Source organism: Chiloscyllium plagiosum, chromosome 8 (assembly GCF_004010195.1).
Source record: "Chiloscyllium plagiosum isolate BGI_BamShark_2017 chromosome 8, ASM401019v2, whole genome shotgun sequence".
In the NCBI taxonomy this organism is placed as follows: domain Eukaryota; kingdom Metazoa; phylum Chordata; class Chondrichthyes; order Orectolobiformes; family Hemiscylliidae; genus Chiloscyllium; species Chiloscyllium plagiosum.
In genome coordinates this window covers 97,937,694-97,943,205 of record NC_057717.1, presented here as the reverse complement: position 1 = coordinate 97,943,205, position 5,512 = coordinate 97,937,694, and the positions used below count along the sequence as shown (strand labels likewise).

General features: G+C 47.2%; 1 long non-coding RNA gene across 1 annotated transcript in view; it reads left to right on the top strand.

The window, feature by feature from the left end:
• The window catches only part of LOC122552449, a 12,941-nt gene extending 7,896 nt beyond the window's left edge, over positions 1-5,045 (top strand). Inside the window, exons 2-3 of the long non-coding RNA XR_006312401.1 lie at positions 178-179; positions 5,036-5,045. This is a non-coding gene — a long non-coding RNA (uncharacterized LOC122552449). The remainder of the gene's footprint in view (positions 1-177; positions 180-5,035) is intronic.
• Positions 5,046-5,512: the final 467 nt, after the last annotated feature.

Genomic DNA, 5,512 nt, shown 5'->3' with positions numbered 1-5,512 from the left:
GTGTTTCTCTGTATGTGTCTGTCTGTGTGTGTGTGTGTGTTAAGAACTATAATCAAGCATGCTGGGAATTTTGTTCAAGCCAGTTGAAATCCTGACCTTGGTTAATCTGCAGCCAAGACATGGTGTAACCTGTATTTTCCTGCGCTGACCAAATAAGTCAGGTTCAATGAAAATAAGAAGTAAATATTGAAATGAAGGTCTGTTTTATGTTGAGTATTAGTACTTAAAGGGTTAAATAAAGAGAGGTTTGTTCAACTAAATTCTGAGTTGGTTCCTTGTCTTTTGTGTGTCACACATGGGAAGAATACCTGGGTAAAATGTTTGAGTACTCCTTTCTGGCAACAGTCTGTATGTATGTCTGTTTCTGTGTGTGTGTTTATCTATGTGTGTGTACCTGAGTGTGTCCACATATCTGTGCCCAGGTGTGTCTCTACGTCTGTGTGTGCCCATTTTTCTATGTGTGTGTGTTCATGCGTGCATGTGTGCATGTAGTTGTGTGTGTGCATGTCTGTATGTGTGCAGTTGTGTCTATATATGTGTGCGTGCAGTGTTTGTATATGTGTGTATATAAATGTTTGCATGTGTGTGTGTGCATATATGTGTGTGTTAATATGCACACAAGTGCACCAAAACCAGTTATAAGAAATATTCTGACACAGTTTCCTCACTCTACATAGATGCTGAACTGATCACAGTTGTGAAGAAGCGAGTTTGGAAGGAAAAATCTGAATCCCTCATGTTCATCAACAGCATGTTTGTCCTTCAAGCCAAGTTGAGCTTGTGATGTAGAGACAGGCCTTTGATGAGTAATTCATTTCCTAGCAGCTCCTGCCTCAACACCCACTCATTATGACTCACCTTCACAGAGCCTGAGCACTTTGTGGGAAACTTAAAACCAACTGAGCAGTTTCATGCCTAAACTGTGGCACTGTTCTAATCTCCCGGAGTCAGAGCACAAACAAGTCCTTTGGATTATGCAGCTCCATTTTAAACTGTGCAGCCCATTCATCCGTGTCAACCAGTCTCTAGGCAGGATCTAAATCCCTCACCGCCTCAGAGATCCTGAGGACTGGACACATCCCACTCGCTCCGATCTGCGAATCGAATTCTACGACCCACTTGCTCAACTATCTGTGGGTGGTGCATGTCTGGGGCAGAGGCAAATGAATGATCCCTTCATTTCCATAGCACTGTTCTGAATCCCAAGCCACCGTGCCTACAAAATGCAGCTGTATTGTAGTCACTGCCATAAAGCAGGAAACCCAGCAGCCAATTTAAATGCAGCAAACTCCAGCAAATAGCAATATGTTACAGTCAGTGCTGAAGGGAGCACCTCACCTCCTATTTTCCAAAGATTCGATTCACTTTGATTTATTGTCATCACTTGTATCTAAGTACAGTGAAAAGTTTTGTTTTGTGATTGGGTGGCATGGTGGCTCAGTGGTTAGCACCACTGTCTCACATCACCCGGGACCCAGGTTTGATTCCTGTCTTGAGTGACTCTCTGTGTGGAGTTTGCATATTCTCCCCGTGTCTGCGTGGGTTTCCTCCCACAGTCCAAAAGATGTGCAGGTTAAGTTGGATTGGCCATGAGAAATTACCCATAGTGTTCAGGGATGTGTAAGTTAGGTGTATTATTCAGGGGTAAATATAGGAGAGGGGAATGGGTCTGGGTGGGTTATTCTTCAGCAGGTCGATATGGGCCGAAGGACCTGTTTCTGCACTGTGGGGATTCTATGACTCCCTCTACCCTCGACGCTCAGTAGCGGCAGTGTGTACCACCGACAGGACTCACTGCAGAAATTCACCAAGGCTCCTTAGACAGCACCTTCCAAACACAACAACCACCACTTTCTAGAAGGATAAGGGCAGCAGCTACATGGGAACACCAATACTTGTGTCGCTAGGTCATAAGCTTGGAAATCCCCCCTCAATAGCCTTGTAGATGAACTGCAGAGATTCAAGGATCCCCATGATCTTCCCAAGGGCAACTAGGGATGGGCAATAGAAGATGGCTCGGCTGACGATGTCTGCATCTCATGGGTGATTGAAAAAATAGCGATCATCCCCTTTTTGAGCCTTTTGAGTATTTTTCACGGGATGGAAACAGTTCAGTCAACAGTTATGTCCCTCGCTAACTGAGCTGGAGATGGTAATGGTGATGCTCCTTCTTGACCCACTGCAGTCTTTGGGCTATTATTAGCGAAGGAAGTCCCAGGTTTTTGACCCAGCGAAGGGGCAAAAGGGGAGGCGATATATTTCCAAGTCCGGATGGTGAATGGATTGGAGGGGAACTTGCAGGAGGTGGTGTTCACACGTATCTGCTGCCCCTGTCCTTCTAAATGTTGGAGGTCACATGTCTAGCAGGGGAGGTTTATTTGACGGGCAAATGGCGCATTGGCACAACAGACCATCTTTTCCCTGAATAATGTGGTAACAAGGTAAGTTCTAACTCAGGGGCCTAGGTAGGTGGCCTTGTTCAGTCAGAGCCTTTTATTGAAGCCTTGCTTTATAGGATGTGGACATTCCTGACTCATTTCTTGCTCAGCTTGTTCCTGAACTGACCAGTGGCTTGCTAGACCGTTTTTGAGGCAACCACATATTGCTGTGGGTCTGGAGTCACACAGAGCAGGTGAGGGCAGCAGATTCCCTTCCCCGAAGGTCTGCGTGAACCAGGTAGAGATCCTTTCGGAAACAAACACACAACCATTTCATGGTCACCTCTGGAATTCCGATGCCAGACCGTCCGATTCCTGCGTTGGGAATGCAACGCGCGTCACCAGGGAATCGGCAGAGTCCCGGGATTACTGGCCCAGTGCCATCCCCATTACGCCACCAGCTCCCGGTGTGACTGGTGCAGTGTTCACTCTGGGTTTCAAGAAGTGGGATTATACGCACAGCTTCCTGAGGTGAGACACAGCCTCACAAACTTCTGAACAGGGTGGGGGGGAAAGCAGTGTTAATGTCGAACCGCTGCAGAGATCCGAGTTAGCAGGGGCTCCCAAGGTTTAGTGTTCTGGTGTAGTCCCTAAAATGGGATTATGTAATGATTCGATTCACATCAGTGCCTTGTGTTGGGGAATGCAGGAAATTGGTTTAACCTCATCCAGACAGGATGGGAGCAGTGTCACACCCCCAACGTGTGACAGATTCTAACAAATGGATTCTCCCCTCCTGATCAACGCTTTGAAAGCTCTGTGTGCATCTCCACTTCCTTCACTGCATCGTTGGTGCCCAAAATCTAGGTCCTAACCTCCCGCAATCTGACCTTCCACTGTGTGAGTCCTCTCTTAAGGTGCTCTGGCCTTCTCACCACCAGTCAGTGTCCATTGGTAGCCCATGCACGTACAACTCTTCATCAGTAGGTTCCAGGTTAAAGAAAGGAATCAAGGCGGATGCTCCAGGGCAGCACTCCCCCAGCCATTAATCTCATCAATGACGGGTCAGCCACACCCTCCTTGGGGGAAGAGATATCCGAAGGTCTATAGTTCTCAGAGAGAAGATGTTTCTTCTCATCTCAGTCTGAACGACTATCTCCCTTGCCCTGAGACTGTGTCCATGTTCTAGATCAGCCAGGTCAGAGAGATAACCTCTCTCTGTCCACAGATCTTAAAGAAGAGCTTATCAAGATATTGGTGAGGCCTCTTCTGGAATACTGTGTCCAGTTCTGGTCACCCTGTTAAAGGGAGGATATTAGTAAGCCGAAGAGGGTTCAGAAGAGATTTACCAGGGTGTTTGCCGAGAATGAAAAGTTTGAGTAATGGGGAAAGGCTGGATAGGCTGGGATTTGTTCACTGGAGCGTAGGAGGTTGAGGGGTGACCTTAAAAATTGTTTTTTTAAAATCTTGAAGAGCATAGACAAGATGAAATTCCAGGGTGAGGAATTCTAGACTAGGGGGCGCTATTTTTAAGATGAGAGAGGAAGTGATGGGTGCAGTTACAATGCTTAAAAAATATTTAGTTAAGTACATGATTAGGAAAGATCTGGAGGGATATGGGCCTGGAGCAGGCAGGTGGGGCTAGTTTTGGGATTATGCACGGCACGGACTGGCTGGACCGAAGGGTCTGTTTCCGCACTGTGTGACTCTATGAGTGAGATCAGGGAAAACCTCTTCCCTTCGAGCAGTGTCAAGCTTGGAAATTCTCTCTCCCTGAAGATTGTGGATGCCTCTGTCAATGGTTTTATTCAGGTCTGAAGCCAATGGGTTATTGGAATGAAAAGGAATTAAGGGATTTGGAAAGGAGAGAGGAAAACGTACTTGGAGTAAAGGATTGGCCATGGTTTTAGCCAATGGCAGAGGAGACCGGGGGGAGGGGGGATATGCTGAATGGCCTATTTCAGCTGCCTTTCAAGTTGCATATGCGAATCTCCTCAAGCTGTTCCGTGGAATAATCGGACTTGGATGAGTTAATGATGATGTAAGTAATGACACTCAGCAAAGCAGAGGGTTTAGGGTCAGACTGGCATGGAGTCCCACAGCACGGAGACAGCTCCTTCAACTCAGACTGGTCCATGCTGACCACAATGTCCATCCACACTAACCCCATTCCCTCTGCACTTGGCCCGTACCCTTCCATCCCTTCCCTATCCAAGTACTTGCCCAAATGCCTTTTAAATGTTGTTAACGTACCCGCCTCAACCACTTCTGCTGGCAGCTCATTCCATACGCCTACCACCCTCTGTGTAAAAAAGCTGCCCCTCAGGTTCCCTTTTATTCTTTCCCTTCTAAACTTAAACTGATGTCATTAACCTCTCGATTCCCCAAACCCTGGGAATAAAGACTGAGTGCATTCACCTTATCCGTGCCTCTCATGATCTTATAAGGTTTCCCCTCAGCTCTCCTGCGCTCCGAAGAAAAATGTCCTAGCCTGTCTAACTTCTCCCTGTAACTCAGACCCTGTGGTCCTGGCAATATCCTTGTAAATTTCTCCTGTGCGATGGAGCATCGAAGATGACCAATTGTGAAACAATTGGAGGCATGCATTCAGTCTGACTTCATGTGAGCAAAGACTCTGCCAAATTGCAGAGAGTGAGATACCTGCACTCTGAGCTCAGAGCCAGGTAGAGGGGCGAGAGATCCTGGAACATTAGCGGCCTTGGAGGACAGTAAGGTTTCTGTGAGGGTGATCAGCCTGTTCCCTTAGACAGAGAGAGAGAGAGAGAGAATTGGTGGTGAGTTTAACCTGAGGGTCACCACATCGAGGGGAGGGGTTGAGAAAGCATGACCTTTGTGGTAACTTTAGCCAGTGAGGGGGAATTGAACCCATGCTGTTGGCATCGCTCTGAGTTGCAAATTAGCCTACCGGTGGGATATGGGGATCAATTATCTCAGCTAGGTTGGTCGCTGGCATGCAGTGCAAAGTGATGCCATCAGCGTGGATTCAATTCCTGCCCGGGCTGAGGTTACTGTAAAGAGAGATGATGGTCTGGTAGGTATTCTCGCTAAGTTTTTAATGCAGAGACCCTGGTTATATTCTGGGGACCTGAATTCAAATCCCATCGCGGAGGATG